The sequence below is a fragment of the Lissotriton helveticus genome, chromosome 3_1 (genome assembly GCF_964261635.1).
Source record: "Lissotriton helveticus chromosome 3_1, aLisHel1.1, whole genome shotgun sequence".
Taxonomy (NCBI): domain Eukaryota; kingdom Metazoa; phylum Chordata; class Amphibia; order Caudata; family Salamandridae; genus Lissotriton; species Lissotriton helveticus.
In genome coordinates, this window is record NC_136061.1 from 1,452,390,736 (window position 1) to 1,452,412,885 (window position 22,150).

Sequence of the window (22,150 nt, forward strand, 5' to 3'; positions counted from 1 at the left end):
AGCACGCCAGGAATGTTGCCGGCAGATGCTTTGGAATAATAAAATCGCTAAGAAAGTTTTTTGACTTTCTTCCACTCGACGCCAGAAAAACAGTTACAGTGGCTCTCATAATCTCACGCCTTGATTACTGTAATGGCCTTTTGGCGGGGACAAAAAAGTCCACACTAACCAAACTCCAAAGTGTTCTTCACTCGGCTGCCCGACTTGTCCTAAAATTGCCCCGTAAATCATCTATTTCCGCAGCCCTTAGTTCCCTGCATTGGCTCCCTCTCCACAAAAGAATACTTTTTAAAATACTTACCATTGCCTTTCGGGCATTTAGCACAACTGGTCCAAAATATCTAACCAAACGTTTCCCCCACTACAACCCTAGTCGATCCCTCCGTTCAGCCCAGGACAACCTCATGTCCCCCGCCAGGTACAACTTGAAGACGAAAGGTGGAAAAACTTTAAGTTTCCTGGCCATTAAAGCCTGGAACAGCATGCCCAAATACCTGAGACAATAAACCCTTGAGAAGCCTTTCAGAAAACTTCTAAAGACTTGGATCTTTAACCTTTCCGACTACTTCACTAAAGCGGCCGTCTAAGCCCTCCACTGCCTCCTAGACTGGGCCTTCAGGATTTTCAGCGCCATGATGCTCCCTTCGGAGCGAACGCTGCGCTTTAGAAATACCCCCTCAAATATCAAATATCAAATATCAAATGGCCCCCTCTATTTGACTTCAAATCAGCTGGGAAACCTTTATTGTGAAGGCAAGTCATATCAGATGATCTTGAGGGATGTGAAGAACGAAAAGGGAAAGAAGGGTGAAAGGAAGGACGAGCGAGTCGTAACATTTATGACTGTAAAGAATGATATGTGTTTTTGAATGCAGGCAGAGGTGGCTGATAGGAAGGAATCAGATGCATGGCTGCTTGAAGCAAGGATGGTTAGAGGAAAAAGAAAAGATGACTGCCTGTGTGGATGAATCAGAAAATGCATGTGTGGTGTGCATTGAAATATATCATTTGGGTCAAACTCAAATGCAAGTCAAACGGTGGTTTACCAAATAAAATGAAAAGGGTGTTAGTTGGTTGTTGAGAAAAAGTAAACTTGGTACAAGTTGAGAAATTAAGAAGAATGATAGACGTTTACTTTGGAAGCCTGGATGGTATCTTCTTCTTCCTCATAGATAGCAGAGGTGTATGTAGTAGAGCAGACGCTCAGCGGTTGAACAGTGTTACTTTGAACAGCATGTCCGTGCCAGAGTAGCAAAGCTGAGGAAATCCAAATACTAGAAGATGTGATTGTTCATAAAATTTAAATACTCCCTTGACTAACAGTACAGTAGTTTACTTTGAAAGCACAGCATATATTGTGTATGAATTGTATAGTTGACATTATATCAAGTCAAGTCACTTCCTCCGGCAATTATGGGTACCACACTCTGTCCCTATGTTAATCATTTTCTTTCAGTTGTGTCATAGGTGGACTATTGCTGTTGTTCACTCAATCTATCAAAACAAAGCACCTAAAGTCATCCATCATATAAGCAAAGATCATGTGATCGGCAGGATATATGATGAGAAATGAATAATCTTCATTTTCCTTATGTAGTAGTCAAGGCCCGGGGGGGCAGTGCGAAATATAAATTACATTGAGCAGTAGCCCTTGATGTAACTGAGTATGGCCAGTGCCACCCCTATAGAAAAGTAAGAGCTTCCTATCCCAACCTGCATATACAGCTTAAAGTAATGCGAGTCTGCGTCATCATAGCTTGTCTCTGTTTTTCTTGGGTGCAAGCTGAGTGAGCTGGCATTATGCCGGTTACCACAAGTTCACGTACAAGTAATTTCTTTTGCAAAACAAGAGAAAAAAAAGAAGACTGGTGTAGTCTCTGACTCTCTGACTATGTAGTAGTGAGTCCATAGTGCTGCTAGTAGAATTCCTGAAACTCCCACTAATGTCACAGGCCTACAATGACTGCGGAAAGATACATGCCAAAATGTTATACTGTGGTTGCAAGTTGCTAGTGTTATTTTGAGACAACTTTCTGTTGAATTATTTTGACTTAATGTTACAGACTATTGGCTACAGTATTTTTTTTCCTTTCTTCATATAGATGCTCCAAAAAAGTTCACCCGCAAGGAGATGGCTGTTTGGGCCAGGGCACGTAAGCTGGAGGCCATTTGCGTCGAATATCGGTGGCTGTGGGCTCGGGAGCAGGAGGAGACGGCAACTACTGCATCCTCCTCCAGTGCCCCCGGGTCCACCAGCCAGCAGCCTCCAGTGAAACGGCGCCGTGGCCCGACAGCCTCCCGCTGCCGCCGCAGAGCAGTAAAAACAACAGCTGCCCCTCCAGAGCCTGGATGGCATGTCTGCGCCACCTCCGAAAGCGAGTGGACTACCTGGAGTGATTGGCAGAGAAGCAACAGCGCCAGCTCCGGGACCTCTGCAAAGAGGTGCGGGACCTGTCCACAGGAGGACACCGCCGGAGGATGTCACTTTCCCTTGCCTCTTTTTTAAAGACTGTTGGGGGGGGGTGGGAATTGGGCGTTGGGGAAAGGGACTTGAAGGACATTTGGACATTGGTAGTGGTTAGGGAGGGGGTGAGTTGGGTTAGTTTATTTTTGTTAGAGGAAATATATTCATTTATTTTACATACTTAAACATATTATACGCGTTCATATTATTTTGTGTGGTGGTGGGCGGGGGTTACTGTACGTTTGCTTTCTTCAAACTTACCAGCATGAATTATCTAAACGTCCAAACATGTCCAAAAGTGCCACTAACAGAGGCAGTGAATTCAATTGCCCTACTAGTACTTTACAAGTACTACTGTGATACTGTCAGTCTTTCCTCTCCTCCGAGCCCTAGCCTACTATTCTACCTCCCCAAAATGCTTATCTTACCTGTGATTCGTGTTTGAGAATAGGGCTAGGCACAGGGCTGGCTGCTTGGCAAATGGCGATTAAGGTTGGGTGTTGACTTGAATCCTGGATTGTTGAAATATCATCGCTGTGCTGGTAGTAGTAGTGGTACACACTGGCAGTAGCAGCATATGAAAAAAAAAGGAAATGAAACATTGAGTGGCCTGAGCGTTGCATTAGAAACAGTACGATAGATATTACGGTAGAGAACAGTGCCATAAATTGTAGCCTAAGCAGTGCTAAAGTATTCAAAAGATAACTAAGTACTAGTTGCATGGAGTAGGGCTACTATAAGAAATAGTATTAAGGCAAAGGACAAAGCAGCATAAGCATTAAGCATTCGATTTGTCACGTGTAGGAGGAGGATGTTGTTGATGATCAATCCACGATGGCGCACATGAAATTCTGATTAGAATGATTTTTCTGTTGCTTTGACCTTATCCTCCCCAGCAAGTGTGTGGAATTTATTATTGTCATTTAGACACACCTCAATGAAAAACCACACAGCCCGGGGGAAGAGGGTTAGGGTTTAAAAATAGGATGGGAATGGGGGTTTTTGGGAAAGTTTTGTGGAGAGAGGAAAAAAAACACAACATGGACAAACAACAAATGAAAAAAAACAAATTTTTGGATTCGAAGATATCCATAAATCTTTTAAGGGACATAAAGGAAGTGCACTATTGCATGCATGAAGTTGTTTGCTAAATGGATGGTTAGGTTACTGAAAAGTAGTACTTACTACAACTTACTAGTACCTATGAAGAAACAATTTGACAGTACAGGGCTGCAGTAATAATTATAATTACGCAATTTCACTTGCCTCTCTGCCCTCAGAGAGAATAAACACTCATTAGTACATTCATTTAGTTTTAAAAATAGCAAGAAAACTTATCAAATAGCTGGAGGGATGAATTTGAAGCAGAGAGCAAACAAACGCACAGAGTCACACTTGTAGATCAAGTTCACAACAATAACATTTAAAAGATAAGGCGAAGTTAAGAGGATACTGTAACTGTACGTTGTAGTTGTCCTGTTGAATTTGTGAAGTTGCATGCATTCAGCCATTTCTCTTATTCGCGGTACTCCTCCATTCCATCTGACTCTCCGTCGATCAATCATGGTGACCAGACACACTGTCCAGTGCCTGCCTGATGCGGAATTGCGGATCGCTAATAGTAAGCCTGAGTTAATTGTTCGTTCCATGGCACAGGTTAAAAGCCGGGCTGTAATTGTAGATGGAAAAACAGGAAGTGATATTAAAACACCACGGTGAAAAAAATATAAGGTACGCTGTGTAGTGCAAAAATAACACTTTCAGTTTCAGAGGTGAGAGTATTACATGTAATCATTATTTCGAAAGTGCGTACTCTGAGTCTCCCTTTCAAGGATAGTAATTAGTAACTATGGGCGATTTTTGCAGATCGTGCCAAAACGCTGTCTGCAACTAGGCCCAAACCCCCCTTTCCCACCATGGATTTTCTTCAAACCATTTGCAATCAAAATTACACCTTCACAGCAGTGCTCCCAGACCCATAAACCCACTTCTAAACATCTAGAACCCCCCGAAACAGCCCCCCAAAAACATGCAATACTGCTAGGCCTAACTTAAAATCGTGCCAAAACGCTGTCTGCAACTAGGCCCAAACCCCCCTTTTCCACAACTTATTTTCTTCAAACCACTTGCAATCAAAATTAGACCTTCCCAGCAGTGCTCCCAGACCAATAAACCCACTCCCAAAAATCTAGATCCCCCAAACACCCCCCAAAACATGCAATACTGCAAAAAAAAAAACTTTTCCACCATGGATTTTCTTGAAACCACTTGCAATCAAATTTAGACCTTCCCAACAGTGCACCCAGACTCCTCAACCCACCCCCAAAAATTTAGAACACCCCCAAGCAGCCCCCCAAAAACATGCAATACTGGTATCCCCAAAACATGGCAAATCGCGCCGTTAACAAAAAATTGCTGTTTTCAGCACTTCCACTACTTCGATCCTCTTGAAACTTACCAGGACACTTGTTCCAGCGATTCCCAAGAATCTCAGCAAGGCAGAACAAAATCGATACACTGGAAGGTGTACGACTACTTTTCACCCAAACAAACGTGCTCGCAAAACACCAAAAAAGGCCAACATTCGGCCAATTCTGGACCAAAAAAAGCCAACCCCCCCCCTAAAACCTTGCCAACATCATTATGAACGAGCCTGCATCGGGCCCTGAGCCCTAGACTCCGCGGGAACCATACCAAATTAAACCAAAAAACCCTAGTAAACCGCACTGCACCCTAAACCCTAGATATGCTTTGTCTGTCTGTGTCAAAGAGCCTAGGTATGCTACATCAGGTCGCTTCACTCAATGGTGCCTGCCTTGACCGTCTGCATGGCCCTGCCGCAAGCATGGGCCAAAAATCCGTTACGCTCAAGAATTTGCGAATTTTCGGCAATTTTGTAAGATTCTTGGATTGCGAATTTGCCGCAGAAAAACAGCAAATTTCGCGAGCTTAAAGGATTTTAGGCCCATGCTTGCGGCAGGGCCATGCAGATGGTCAAGGCAGGCACCACTGAGTGAAGAAACCTGATTTAGCATACCTAGGCTCTTTGTCACAGACAGACAAAGCATATCTAATTATATGCAACAGGCCACATAGCCCCAATTTTACATGAACTGCTGTCTGGACTCTGCCTGGCATAACAACACTACACTGCCTCGACCACTCCATACCAAGACTAGACAGACATGTAGTTCTGCTTTAGTAGTTGTTGTAGACTGGTTTACCTCTTTGCCACTCATGAATTGGCCATAGTTCTTCCGTAAACCGACGCTGATGATCCATCCATCCCAGTGAGTGACTGTAATGAAAAAATATATATTATTTAATCAATCATCATGGTATATTGGCAAACAGTAAGTCCAAGGACATTTTGCATATTGGAAAATGCAACGTAGTGGCCCCTGCAGTTGAAGTACAATTTGAATTAAACAAGGTAAAAAAAAGAAGAGTAGACTTGAGTTACATTTAGTGTGTAAAAGATTAAATAATAACAGAAGACATATGATTCATTTCATGCACAACAAACAAACAGCAATTACTTTCATCAGAGACAGACAGCCATTGCTGTCCACTGCATGCCATCTTCTTCTCATTATTCATTACCTGTTCCACTTTTTGTCCGCATCTTCTTCTGAAAGTGAGGGCCCACAGGGCAGCCTCTCCTGTCACTTTCAGAAGTAACTGTCAGCAATCAGCAAGCATGTAGTCAGTAATTCCAGTCCCATTTGAGGGGACTCGTCTACAAAGACAAAGTTTCTTTATTCTGAGTAATCCAGCCATCTGCCTTCAGGGAAATGGATAGGGGGAGTCTGGAGGAGGAGGATAGAGGAGCATGATTGAGTTCTGAACTTGTGAACCTCAGAAATGCAGACTGCGGCACCTTCAAATCAATAAGGAAATAAGATGAAGACAGTGCTGCTGATGGACTTGTTGTGATTAGAGGATTAGAGTTTTGTTGTGGTGAAAGTTGCAAAACAAAGAAGACACACATGAATAAAAGTGAATAAGGACGAAAAAAAAGGAAGTCCTTTTCAGGCCTCGGTTTCAGGGAAGTAGAGCTCGTCCTCAAACTCTATGATTTGAGACGGGAGTAGGTCAGCTAACAGAGAAAAACTTCTGTCACCTAAGTCAGTGTCCTCTTCTTCCTGCGTGCATTCAGGTGATATTGTAATGTGGATGTATGAAGTGCTGATTCATCTTGTTCAGTGTTAACCTCTCCACATTTTTGGGCGAGAGGCGGGTCCTTTTTGAAGTTACAATGGCACCAGCAGCACTGAAAACACATTCAGAAGACACGCTTGCAAGTGGGCAAGACAAATAATTTAGAGCCAGGTTGGTGATCAGTCGCCATAGAGGCCTTTTCCTATACCAATACAGCAATGGGTTCTAATTAACAAAGACCTCTGTTGGGTCATCCAGATAGGCCTGCACCATCGACTCAAGGTTCTCCAGGGTTTCTCCACTTTGCGTACCATCTGTGGCCTTTGCATCACTGGAACGAACAAACCCTTGAGGAGTTAGCCAATCCGCTTCCGACAATATTATGGCTGGGCCTGGTGCAGGTGAGGATGATGATACGGTTGCTGGTGTCGTTAACGGCTGTGAGGGAAAGTGACTCCCTTCGGCCACAGATTCAGAAGTGGAACTTGACGCCGGATGGCCTGCTGATTCAGTACTTCTGCCGGCTACTTTAATGTTCTGCCGAACTTTTTCGAACCGAGTGCCTGACAGAGCTAGCCAATGTTTGTACTTTGAAACATCTGCTTCATTAAAAGGAAAGAATTCTTTGCTGGCCACGTCCTTTTTGTACCTTGGATCAAGAATAGTGGCTCGAATGTAATGTATTTTTTTAAGCCTTTCATTGTCAACTAGGCGGCTTAATAACCTCTCCGCCAACTTATATGCGTCTTGATTTTCAGCATCATCTCGGAACGTTGAAGACACCGCCTTCAGTTGGTGCTCTAGCATGCGCAACAATGGGATAGCTTTGCCCAAAGAACCGTCCTCCCTGCTGACTTCACGCGTGAAGACCTCAAAAGGATGAAGCATGTCTGTCAGGCTTGCAACTAGCTTCCATTACTCCAACTCTAGCCTCATGTCTTTCATAGTAGAACCCATTTCATAGACATACTCATTGATTACCCCCCACTGCTCAGACAGACGCTCAAGCATGTATAAGGTTGAATTCCAACGTGTTGCCACCTCCTGAATGAGTTCTTTGACTGGCAGTCTACTTTCATGTTGCATGCTCCTCAGCTTCTACCGGGCCTTAAAAGAATGGCTGAAATGTGTGCAGATTCTTCAGTAGGTGGTCAGTAACTTGCTGACTGTGATTTCTTTTTTCAAGAAATCTTGCACAACAATGTTAATACTGTGCGCCAAACACGGCACTCTGAAATAGCAACCATCATTCATGGCCCTAACTATATTACTGCCATTATCCGTGGAAACATAACCAATCATGTGATTTCTTGGATGCAGCCATTCATAGTCCTTCCTGTCAAACTCCTCCAAAAGGTTAGGTGCAGTATGACATTTCTCCATGGCAAACATGGCTACTGTTGCATGTTTCCGAGTAGCTTGAAAAACTGTGTCTGTGTCAACACCTGCTTTTAACTTGTCTTTAACCCCTGCAAAAGAGACCCAGTGTGCAGTGATGCACATGTAATCAAGCGCTTGGCAACTGGTCCACATGTCTGTTGTCAGGTGGATAGTGTGAACAGCACTCTTCTGAATAGCTGCACCAATCACCTCCAGCACTTCTTGATGTAGTGCTGGAACAGCAACTCTGGCAAAATAGGACCGGCTAGGAACCTTCCATTTAGGGCAGACTGTTGCCACAAATTCTAGAAAACCCACCCCTTCCACGAAAGAAAAAGGGAGAAGGTCCAGCGCTAGCATTTTAGCCAGCTTTGCGTTATACAGACGTGCCATGCCGTTGGGTGGTTGCGTTCAAATGGCGCATCCGACCAAAACATGCTTCTAATGGTGGGCTCAACCGTTTTACGTGATGATGATGATGATGATGATGATGATGCAGACTTCCTCAAACCAGTTAGGCTCATTGATGTACTTTTTTGCATTGGTGTCTCTCCTAGACTCTTAGTGTGCCTCATACATGTTGCAGGGGTAGAGGGTGTGGGCGCTACCACTGCAGTGCTGCTGCCAGGGGTACTGGGTGTACCAGAAAATATTTCGGTCGGTTCATGACTTCCCCCATGCACGATCAGCCCGTCGTCATCATCAGATGCAATGTGAATGGATACATTTGGATCAGTTCTACTTTTGGCTTACCGGATGTTCCTTAGGAGCGCCTCCCACTAGACAGTGTGGTGTTTTTGAAGATGACCTCTCTGGCCTACGGTACCATAGTTGGTACCAAGCTTACCCCGACTAACTACTATTTTACAAATCGAACAAACGACCATGTTTTCCGCCTTTTTGCTAACACTAAAGAAGTCCTATAGAGGACCGAATAGAGTTTAAGACCATGTGCTTGACCTACAGGGCCTTAGCAAAAAGCAGCCCCACTTGAATAGGTTCCATTCTGTCCCGCTATAGCCCCGGCAGGGACCTGCGCTCCTCGAACAGACTCCTTCTTTCAGTCCCCCGTATTCGGAGAGCCAGATGGGGTGGTAAAGCTTTTTCTAATCTGGCTCCCAAGTGGTGGAACGCCCTCCCCCTGGAACTAAGGTCCCTTCCTACTCTTCAGCTTTTTAGGAATGCTCTTAAAACCCATTTTTTTGTGCGGACATACCTATAGTTGTGCCCTGCTCTTTTCTTGTTCTGTTTTGGTAGGCGCCTTGACACCTTCGGGTTTTAGTAGCGCAATACAAATTGCCCTCATTCATTCATTCATTCAAGTCCCAAACTGGGGACTGAAAATGTCTGCTGGTGATGGAGGTGCTACTTTCAGTTTCAATGCCAGATGAACTGGAGGATGGGCGTGGCTGAATTTGACTCTGTTGTGCACTTGCAGTACCACTACTTGAGGTAATGGAGGTCGAGCTGGATGGAGGTCCCTGCCGGCCCTTCTGACAAGAAAATAAGGAAGCTGTAGGTCGTGTTGGTGTAGTAGTTGACTGCATTTGTGGTGGTACCAGTGCCACGCCGCCCACATCCCGTTCAGCAGCAATTCGGGATAGGCTAAAAATGTCTGTCTGCTGCATGCCCACTGGGGTTGGAGTGACGTCTGTGATGACTGGGTCGTCGTCAGACTGTTCATCAGCAGCATACACCAGTTCTTGCTCGTCTTCATCATCAGCCATAAGTGAAAGCCTAGCGGGAACCTTCCTTTCAGGCTTAGCTACCTTTGTCTGCTCATGGCGTGCCTCACTCTCAGACTGCATTGGTGGGTTCCAATCAACATCAAGGTCATCAGAAGGAAGGGGGCTTGAAGAAGAACTTGTAGCAGTAGCCCTCCTTGACCTTTTTCTTGCTGGGGATCTGGAAGACAATGGATCATCATCAGGAGGAGCGGCTTCCTCGGATGATACCTCCGCTTTAATCTCGATTTCCTGATGTGCCCCTATTTCTGGAGGAACAAGCATTGTGGGCAGTTGTGCCGCTATATGCGCCTCTAATTGCACCTCTCCGTGTGTCTCTCCTCGCGGCTCTCCTTGCGCCTCTCCTTGCGCCTCTACTTGCGCCTCTACTTGCGCCTTCACTTGCGCCTCTACTTGCGCCTCTACTTGTGCCTCTCTTTGCCCATGTACTTGCGCTTGTACTAGTTGCACCTGTAGTTGTCGTTGCGGCTGTGGTTGTTAAACACTCGTCAGCTGAGTTACACCCGGAGTTGATTGGATGCTACTTTCTTGCGATGAGCCAATATCACTGGTCGATGGTGATTGAACAATTAAAGTGGCTGCCTCTGCAACACTCATGTGCTTGGACCTAACTCAGCGTGGTGGCACTGAGCCCAATGAAGCGTGGGTGCTGCTCCCAGCTTGGTCCCCGGTGGACACCGCTGCTGCTGCAGGCGTAGTTTTTTTTTCTCAAAAAAGGTGTCTGTGGGCACATCAGTCTCCTCGGTAGGTGGTGCCACTTGCTTCTTCTGCTACTTCTTACTGGCAGTGGCACTGGCAACTTTTTTCGTAGAGGCGCTATGGCCACCTTTTTTTAGGCCCATCTTCTTCAGATGTCAGAACAGCAGGCCGCAGTTGCACGAGTTGCAGAGATGTCTTTGGCCACACGTGACGTCACGTGACGTTGTGCTGCACACACCGCTGCAGGACTTCTTCCTGGCATTGGTGGTTCTCTTGTGCATCTAAAAGCAAAGGAAGCCAGAGGAACATCAGTTAAACACCCCAAAAAGTCAGAAAACACACAAAAATCACCACAATCCAATGCCATTCATGCCCTCAATGATGTTTAAATTCAAGACACCCCACAGAAAGACTAGGTCCATGGACCACTGAGTACTCCTGGGCATAATGGTTGAAAGCAAGGCAAACTGGGTGCAGGCCTGAGTACACTGCTTGGCTTCAAAATGGCCCCTTGAGCCCCATCACATGGCCAGGCCCTGCCTGGACCAGGCCTCAAATTGGCTCCCACCCACGTGGTCAGGCCCCAATAGCACCCAAAAAGTCAAAAAATACACAAAAAACACCTCAATCCAATGCCATTCATGCCCTCAATGATGTTTAAATTCAAGATACCCCACAGAAAGACTAGGTCCTTGGACCACTGAGTACCCCTGGGCATAATGGTTGAAAGCAAGGCAAACTGGGTGCAGGCCTGAGCACACTGCCTGACTTCAAAATGGCCCCTTGAGCCCCACCACATGGCCAGGCCCTGCCTGGACCAGGCCTCAAATTGGCTCCCACCCACGTGGTCAGGCCCCAATAGCACCCAAAAAGTCAAAAAATACACAAAAATCACCACAATCCAATGCCATTCATGCCCTCAATGATGTTTAAATTCAAGATACCCCACAGAAAGACTAGGTCCTTGGACCACTGAGTACCCCTGGGCATAATGGTTGAAAGCAAGGCAAACTGGGTGCAGGCCTGAGCACACTGCCTGACTTCAAAATGGCCCCTTGACACCCACCACATGGCCAGGTCCTGCCTGGACCAGGCCTCAAAATGTCCCCCACCCACATGGCCAGGACCCAACACCACCCCAAAAAGTAAAAAAACACACACAAATCACCACAATCCAATGCCATCCATGCCCTCAATGATGTTTAAATTCAAGACACCCACAGAAAGACTTGGTCCATGCACCACTCACTACCCTGGGCCTACTGGCTAGTGAGGCTTTACAGGCACCCCAAAATTTAAAAAAAAATGCACGTATAACAGTGAGCTCAAATTCCATGACATAAATGAGATTTAAGTTAAAAAAAACACAGAAACAGTTGTATCATGCACCCATGACTAACCCTGGGCCTAATGAATACTGTAGCTACCCACAATATATTTTTTTTAAAGTTGTGAAAAAGTTTTAAAATTGTAGTTGCAGCAACTGCAATGCCCCAAACAAACATCACCAACTTACATGTAATATCTCAAATCCAAAAGTGATCCAAACTCCAAAGGTCCTCAAATACAAATATCCAGCAGCAGCCACAAAAAGTAATCCTTCCAGCTCCAGATCCAAATCAAAAGTGACCAGGACATGGACAAAGCACTGGGAGGAGCCTGCTGGACAGGAACAGGAAGTTGGAGAATCTGGGGCTCTTCCTACCTCCCACTCCCCAAAACAATTGACTCCTTGCACCAAAACGTGCAGCCAAATGTCAATCTGAGGAGTTATTCTGATCAAAATCAACATTTTCAGAAGGTTTATGCTGCCTGCGATGGATTTCTTGCACAGAATTGAAATTTTTGCTAGTTCGGGAAAGCGAGCTGGTCAAATCTCCCGCCGGAAGTCAGCTGCGCGCCGCATCTCCGTGTTCGCAATTGTTTACTCCCGCGATGCATGATCGCGGGCCCTTATGACGTACTCGCGTTGTCAAACTCTCGCTGTGCAAGAAGGTGGGCCGCGATGACGTAATCGGGGTAAAAAAACTCTCACGCGATCACGCAGCAAGATCCAAAATGGCGCAGCAGAGGCAAACCGGAAGAAAAACAACTCGGAGAACACAGAATCACGGTAAGTCAACGTCGCGCGCGCGATATTGTATTTTTCAAGCACGACCAAGCAAAAAAAACCACCAGCTTGCGAATTTATGGATTTTTGGGAAAATTTGCCAGATTCTCGGACCCCGAAATTGCCAAAAATCCACAAATTCCGCGAACGGAACGGATTTTGCGTCCACGGTTACCAAGAACACTGCAGTCCCTGACACAGACATATGTTATGACACACACTAAACATTTCACTTTTGGGTATGTACAAGATTTGTGATCCGCTCAACCATGCTCTTGCACACTCAGGACAGAGGTACACAACTTTTGCCATGCAAAGGGAAGTTGACATCACAATCACTCCATCTGATTATGTGCAATGAGTTAGTGTGTATGCACATACAGTTTGATCTGCCTTGTTAACCATTTGAAATCACCCTCTTGACATCTTTTTATTCTTTGTGTGTTCTGAAGTTGGCATATAACCTATCTAATGTCATACTGCTCTGGCTATTTACTCACTGTTCAATGTTAGGAATGAGTGCTTACCTGATCGTTTTAACATGCCCCAAGCCTGCCATTGCATGCCTGTGGTGCGCACTTGCACCTATGGTGTTTTTAAACATGTACCCCTCCTGTCATTGCAGGGTGCATGTGCACTCATGAGGTTTTTAAACATGTCAAGGAGGTGGAAGAGAGATAAATGGCTCACGAGAAGAGGTTCAAGAGCTCGACATATGACCTTGGCAAGCAGAATCCAGCAATGCTTGTGGCACCCAATCTACAGTGTACTAATGTGATAAGAGGGTCCACATTCCTAAATGTCTTGTGTCTGACTGATGTGGGAGATGTTATTGCCAAATAGTCTCATGCTTATGAGGTAGCTTTGCAGATGCATAGGATCCCTGAGGAGTATTGGGGCACTAGCCTCTGGATGTATATCCCTAGTGAGGAGAGGGATGCCCTACTTGTCCTAGGAAACCCTCAGCAGGAAATAGGGCATTATCCCTTAAAAATATAGGCAGATATTTAGGGACAGCCAGAAGCTGGCCCATCAGTCCTGAGAGGATTGTGTGGATTCCTTTTGCAAGGCGCTAGATGATTGGGTAAAGGGCAGTGATGTCAATAATTATCAACAGCTGTAAAACATGGTTGCACATATTTAGTCTTTCTTTTGCAGATCTGCACCAACACCTTATTTCTAGTAAGCTCAATGACCCAAGAGAGCTTGCTAAAGAGGGGGACCGCTGGCTCAGCCTCAGGGTCCACAAGAAAGTATCTGCTGGGGAACAACACATGGGTGGGCAGCGGTCGCACCAGAGGAAGGAGGAAGAGGCAAACTTAAAAATAAGGAGCTCTCTAAAGGTCCCCAAACTAATTCTAAGAGCCAATCCCCTCCTGAGCAGAAAAATAAATGTTTCACTGAAAATAAGTTTTCCAGGAAGGCTCCCCTAAGTTCTATGAGAGCCAGAAGGTTGGGTACTACAAGAAGGAGGCCAAGTACCCCAGAAGGGCACAGCCCTCCACTATTGGGCAGGCCCTGGGGTTGTCTAGTATAGTGCTTGGGGAGGAGATTGCCAAGGATAGTATGGGGACACAGTAGAGGTTACTGTTTATTTATTATTTACTATTTATTTAGGGAATTTGTAGAGCGCAGCTGTCACCTTACAGGTATCCTGGCGCTAAGGCTTCATAAAGTGGGAACAGTGAGCTGATAGAGAAAGGAGCCCAGCAGGTTATACCTTCGGAAACAGCCAAGTTTTGACACGTTTCCTAAAAAGGAGAAGTTCCTCCGTTTGACGAATCTCCAAGGGCAGACTGTTCCAGAGTTTGGCAGCTGCAACTCCGAAAGATCTTCCCCCAACCCTGACCCTCTTAAATCTGGGTACCTTCACCAAACATGCAGTTGCTGAGCGAAGTTCTCTGCTTGGGATGTACCATACAAATTTGGCTTGCAGCGAGCTAGGCCCGAGTCCATGCAAGGCCTTGAAGACAAGGCATAGAATTTTTGAAAGATATTCTCTGCCTCAGCCAGTGCCGCTGATGCAGAGGATCTTCTTGGCCAGCCAAGGACCAGCTTAGCGGCAGCAGACTGTATTTTTTGAAGTCTGTCTAGCAGCTGACTGGGTGACTCAAGCAAAAGAGCGTTGCAGTAGTCGAGTCTGCTCAATATGGTGCATCTGACTACCATAGCCCGGGCCTGTAAAGGAAGTAATGGCAGGATCTTTCGAAGTGACCTGAAAAGGGCAAAACAACTTGACACCATTTTCGCCACCTGGCCTTCCATGCTCAGCATATTATCCAGCATAACGCCCAGATTACGAGCAACAGAGACCGGTTGAGGTTTAGTCAACGTTTCTGGAGGCCAAAAATTATCTGGAAAAGGGAGAGGGATCCGACTTCCAGCACAGAACAACACCTCAGTCTTGCTGGCGTTGAACTGTAGAGAGTTCTTGTGTAACCATCTGGCAATGTCTCGTATACAGTCATGAAATGACTCCAGCGGGATTGAATTAACACCCTCCCACGACAAGATGATTTGAGTATCATCTGCGTAGTTAATAGCATTAATCCGATGAGATTTTATCAACGTAATCAAAGGTTTCAAACAAACGTTTAATAAAGTCGGACTAACTGCCGAACCCTGAGGCACCCCATGAGACACCGGGGAAAAAACTGATTTAAGAGGGGGGAGAGCCACCGCCTGCTTCCTGTTGAACAGGAAGGAGCGAAACCAGCGCAAAGCAACACCCCCTACCCCTGCCTCACTCAATCTTTCCAGGAGGATAACGTGATTCACCGTATCAAATGCGGCAGACAGGTCAAGCAAAATCAGGGCTACTGCTTGACCTCTGTCTACACGCAGTCGAAGTTCCTCCATGGCAGTGAGCAAGGCCGTTTCAGTCCCATGGGCTGGGCGAAATCCAAATTGGACTTCATCCAAGAATTGATGTTGCTCCAGATGTTTAGAGAGGAGCGAACTCACCCAACGTTCAGCGATTTTTGCAGGGAACGGTAACAGAGAAATCGGTCTATAATTTTGTAAACATTCTGGGTTAAGGGAGGGTTTTTTTAACAACGGGGATACAAGAGCCTGTTTCCAGGATGCCGGAACAATGCCACTAGCCAGTGATTGACTGCAGATCCTGCAGAGGGTGGGTTTGTCCCTGGTTGACAGAAAGAAGGTGCCAAGGGCTCACATGCCTAGTAATACTAATAAATACAGGCAGAGGGTTACCCTCAATGGGCAGAGTGTAGATGCCCTGGAACCAACATCACAATATCAGATGTCATCTGGTGACCTTAATACAGGTAGTCGCTAATGCTTCCACTAGGTTATTGTAGCTGACAACCATGAGAGTCACTATCCAGTGGTTCTGGGTCCGTTTGAGTGGGCGGGGGCATCAGGTTCCTTGAAGGTAGCTGTGAGTCCATCCATGCCCATGGATTATCTGCTTTGAAAAGACCTAGAACACACCACCTGGAAGGAGGTAGAGCTCAGGTAACACCTGGAGCTGTTAGGGTTGCCTGAGTCGGGGTGCCTGACACACAGTCCATGCTGCCTGACAGGGTAGTCAGGAAAAACTACAGCATGGGTAAATGTCCCAGGTGCCTGACAAAAAGAGATAGGGCAAGGGGCACAGGAAACCCACTCCTGAATCTCCCATGGTCCTTGAGGAGGTTGAGCTTGAGGGGGATGTCCTGGCAGCTACAGGGAAGGACATTGCTGCTTTCTGGAACCTAACTAAACTGACCTCACCAAGCGTTGAGGTAGGAAGGGGTTCCCACAAACGAGGAGTTCTGCCAGTCCAAGATTGAGCGCCCTACTGTGGAGGGCCTACAGTGACAGTTTGAGGCCCAGGCAGCTGGTGAACACCTGATCTATTGGGAGAATGGTCTTCTGTGTAGCAAGCATAAGGTTCCTGAGCCTGGTGCAATCCCTGTTTGGGTTGTTTCCCCGTGATACAGGCCATTTCTACTGGAGATGGCTCATGATATTCCCCAGGCAGGTCATCTAGGGAAGGACAACAACTTTGATAGGCTTCTCACCCACTTTTAATGGCCCTGGAGAAGAGGTCCTCAGATGCATTCTGCTGGTCACGCCCTATCAGCCAGGCCATTACAAGTCAGGAGGGAACCTTAAGTCTTCCCTGCAGCTATTTCATGCTGTTGGTACTCCCTTATTAAGGGTGGGCATCAACATTGTTGGACCCCTGAATCCCAAGACAGCCCTGGGGAAGTGGTTCATCTGGATTTTGGTAGCCCATTCCACGGGGTACCTGGAGGCTATACCTCCGAAGACAAAGAGTGTGCCTGCAGTGGTCAGGGTGCTGAGAGGTACATTTACCTATGTAGGGCACTCCAACTAGATAGTATTTGACCTTAGTACCAGCTTCATGTCTGCATACATGAAGTACATATTTAAAGAATGTTGGACAATTTACAAGCTCTCCGCACCTTACCATCCCCAAACTAATGTGCTTGCTGAGCGGTTCAACAAGACCCTTAAGGGCATGATCATGGCACTATTGAAGCCCTTGAGGTGGAAGTGGGACTTCTTCTTGCCGTGCCTGGCATATGCATGCCGGGAAGTACCAAAGAAGGGGGTTGAATTCAGCCACTTTGAGGTTCTGTACAGACACCCTCAGAGAAGGACTCTCATTCTGGTGAAAGAGGGATGGAAGCAAGCTCCCAGGAAAGCCTTCAGGATGTGGTCAGCTATGTGCTGGCACTCAATACCCAGATGAAGTGCTTTTGGTAGAAGGCTTTGAAAGTTTGAAAGGGATTCTCAAATCCAGCCAGATCATCATGAAATGGTGGTGGGGAGCCCGTTTTTGTGAACTCTGGAAAGGGGGCAGTTTCCTACAACCCCCAGGAGCCTCCGTACTTGCGGGCGTTGCCGCCACAGTCTTCCCACGCCTGGAGGCGCATAAAGTGCCTGCTTGGGTCCCTCAGCGCTGGAGCCCATGTTTGTGAACTCTAGAAAGAGGGCAGTTTCCTACAACCTCCAGGAGCCTCTGCACTCATGGTCGTTGCCACCACCGTCTTCCCGCCCCTGGAGGGGCATTAAGTGCCTGCTTGGGTCCTGCAGTGCGGGAGCCCGTTTTTGGAACTTTGGAAAGGGGGCAGTTTCTTACAACCCACAGGAGCCTCTCCTGGATACATACCTCAGCCTCTGCTAAAACTTCTGACGCACCTATTCAAACCTCAACCAAAGAGCCTAGCAAATCCATTGGAACTCAGACAGATGCAGGTTCCCCTTCATTAGAGGGTCATAATAATCAAGGGGACCCATTCAATTCTTTTGTCATAGACACTGTGTATGGACGCATCAGAGACCTACTGGATAGTAAATTTTATGTCTTGTGGAAAGGATTAGAACATTTGAACATGCTTAGTGTCAATTTAAAAACACAGTGTAATCTCAGTGAGCCGGCCAATATCAGGTTGGTACCATTGACTAATGTATCTAATTCTAACTCTGATATCCAGATCAATGCACCAACAACTGTTCCAACTATCGATACCTGTGTAACCTGTAAAAAAGTAAAAGATTGCTTTGTACCAGAGCGTAGCAGGGTAATAAATAACATTGTTGACACTGGTCATGCCGTTAGCCATGGCCACAACCGGACTGTAAAAAACACGCAAATGACCGGCGATCCTCTAATAATAGTCTTACTGGAGTACCAGCCCTCGATATTCCTATAGACTTTAGAGCAGGTGAGGATGGTTCAGCCCTAGAGCTCACTTCAAACCCAAAGTGCAGTCAGGAGTCATTAGACCAACCACCACCAGCTTGCCCCTATGTAGTGGTCCTGGCAGGAGTACCACCACTCAAAGAAAATCAAGGTAAAACATGGGACCAACTACGTAACAAAAGTGTTGACTGGTTGTCAAAACATAAGAGATTCAGGGCATCATTTATTAATAACATCATTCTGATGCATAGAGTGGGACGGGTGGGTCAGTCCCCAAAAAACATAGAGGGGGACTGTGTAATCCTCAACTTTCTAAACCCATCCTTGGTTAAATCAATAGTAATGGCTCATGAGACCCACCCCAATGTTTCAACCCAGATCTGGGCTTTGCCTTTGGGATATTTTTACAAGCCACATTTGGGGACCCTAAACATTGCAGCTCCTGTCTCCACATACAATAGGTTTCTGTCCCTGTCTTACATGGATAATCAGGATTGACTAACTTTGGGAAACACTCAGGCCCTTGAAAAAAGGATAAACACCCTAACAGGGAAATCAATTGCTTTGAAAAAGGCCTTAGCACCGGGCTCAGTGCTAATAAACAATATGAGTAGTGCACAAACTCTAGACACACAACAACTTAATACACACTAAAATATACAATTTAGAAAAATATTTTTGATTTTACTAATCTTTTAGAATTTTTTGTAGATAGAAAAAAATATATATAAATAAATTCAATTTATACATGATTTGATATAAGACATAAATAGATGTACATTACAGCACATATTGCACTGGTTACAACTATATGTTATCTGAACACAAATTGCAATGAACTTAAGGTTATTTCTGCACAACACTGGTAGCGGTTTGAGGAATACCACAAACGCATTTCGGCAAATGTCTTCTTCAGGATTTTCTCTACCAACCAGTGAATACTAAAAATGAAAAAATTGAAAAGAATACACAAATGACAATTGTCATCTAGAGTTAAGATGCACTAATTCAATAAAAAAATAGATATACAATCATTGACTACATAACTGATAGTTCTGGAAAATGATCTGGGGAAGGTGAAACGGAACAATACTGATAGTTACAAAAGTGAAGTGAATAACAATACATTCTCTCATACTTCAGTGATTGGTAGTACACATTCTACTACAAGACTTAATCGTTAACAACGTGAAAAAAAACGGGGGTGGATGGGGGCTAAAAACTTGCCGTATTACCGCAAGTGTTGCTTACCGACTAGTTTTGTAGGCTGTTGTAACTTATTTTACTTTATATATTCATGTTATCACAGTCCTATTTAGCATGCGGAAACTCTCTTTATCTTAAAGTCTTCCTAAGAACATTTGTTCCTACTTAGTACAATATTAGTCTAGATATTAGTTACCTGTGCTGAATTCTTGAGTGATATTAACAGTCACCACCCTTCATCAATTATTAGATTATGGATGAAACTGACAGCACTGTTTAGCACTAGACCATCAAAAAGAAACCAATCCTTTATTGTAATGAAGCTTTTCATGTACGTAGCCAGTCTATCAATACTGTTTTGTATCTTACTAAGTATAGGTTTTCTATATAACCACATAAGTAGCTTTATGGGGTACCTTTATCTCACCAAAGATGCATCTTCTATTTAGAAATAGTAGTCGGAATGCTGAGATGACTTCGACGTATTCAACCTGTCTAAAAAAACAAAGTATGGTCTATAAGAATTCGCTATCTCAAGCGATTTGATAGATATCTGATTTACACAGACTGCTATTCCCATTCGCTGTTACTTACTTTATATCATCCTTGTTATCCCTGTTCCCAGCCTTTGATTGTATATCTTGATTATTCCTAATGGTCGGAGGTCTGTTGATTATTTCTGTATTTTTTTCTGAAACAGTAGCAGATTGGTAATTAATTTTCTAATGAAGTGTTTCAACTATACCCACCTAACATATACTGTAGCCTATCCACAATGATATATTCCTATTTTCTTTTTTGTGCCCCGCTGTTGAATAAACTCATAAGATACAATTCAAGGATCCTGCACATAAGGGTAAAAGACAAGAAAACAGACCTACTGTCAAAACAGATTATTTTTATTGTGTGACTCTAAAATATTAACCCTAGATCGGACATGAATAGAATTCAAATACACCTAGAGTTTCTTGAACCACTGTTTTCTACTTCTTTAGTTGCTCCAAAGCTGATATATGACCAATATTCAGACCCTCCATGGACCCCTTTTTTAAATATCAGGGCCTCTGTAAATAAAGAATGTTGAAGGAAAAAGGGTGCTTAGATCAAGTCATGCGTCACATGATTCTCAAGTGCTAACTATTCTTTTATTTAAGAACAGTATGATAAAACTTTCTTATCTCTCAAGCGCTACAATAATGTTCTACGATTCTCTATTGCTGTGTAAGAAGACACTATTAGATAATAACCTTTTTACTTAAAGGCAAACTCAAATACGGACCTAATTTACCTTATAGCGAGACTGACAAACTTACGCGTAATATATTCCAAAGGCATTCAGAGTCCTGTTGCCGCTGAAGCAGACATAATAAAAGTCTGTATGATACTGTGAGATGACTCGGTGACTCTACCAACCCAATGTGCCAACATACCATGCACAACACCCCTTAGTCGCACAGGCAGAATTAGTAAGGGTATTAATTTGCTTAATATATTTAGTGGCTTATCTGGGCAGAAGTTATTCCTCTGTCACCTGGCATGGATCTGGGCAATGTACGGTTGATCCCAATTCCCTAATAAACAGTTTCTTAAGTGCTAATGGGCTAGATTTCAGCTTACCGATGTTATGGCATTCTCTGTGTGTGCCTCCGACCAGTCCTTCCGTCTACCGAGGCGTGTTACTGACTCTTCCGGGTTAAGTATTCTACCGCGACCCAATTTAACTCTATGACGTCATCACGTCTTGCGCTCCCTCATGCATCACGGATTTAGCCTCCATCTTAGAGCGGTTATCCATCATTCTACCCAGTATACCTATGAAGTTAAACCACGACACATCGGGCTTTCTTAGATGTACTGCATCTAGTTATAGGCCTACATTGTGAATATCAATACAACTATTTATTAACTCTAACAGTTTCTGCAGACTGATTTCATTTACAACCCACTTAAGAGTTTACACCCCGTTGTTATTATGGCTGCCATTTTCGAGTGGTTATTTACAGGTATCTTAGTCCTGTTTTAACCTTACACCACGACGCATGTGATATTTTTTATAAATACTAATATGATTGACAGAGTGTATAGAATGACAATATTTTAGTGATTACCTCCAATGCTGATCATACTCAAACAGATGCGTGGTAACCGATGTATGCAAACAATCTGCTCTGATGCTTATTAATTAGTTTCAGACTATCAATAAATATTGTAGCTATAATCCTGTATTTTAGAAGAGTCTCGTTATTTAGGGTGGGGTTAGTGGAAAATGCTTTTATATCTAGTATGGTCAACCTCTATTTAATTCCCTGATCCCAGATTTTCATGAAAATAAAAACCACAATCCTGTAGTTTTAAGGAGCCTTAATATTTAAAGAGGGACGGATAAGGAAACTCTTTTTTCTTTTTGTGTAGTTATTACCTATTAAATTATCTGATCCCAGACTTCCAAGAGAAAATGTAAGGGGTTAGAGGAAAATGCGCTTTTATCTAGTATGGTCTACCTCTGTTTAATTGCCTGATCCCAGATTTTCATGAAAAATGACTAAAAATAATAACCACAATCCTGCAGTTTTAAGAAGCCTTAATAATTAAAGAGGGACAGATAAGGACACTCTTTTTTCTTTTTGTTTACTTATTCTCTGTTAAATTCCAGACTTTCAAGAGAAAATATGTGGTATCCACAATTCTGCAGGTTCGGTAAAACT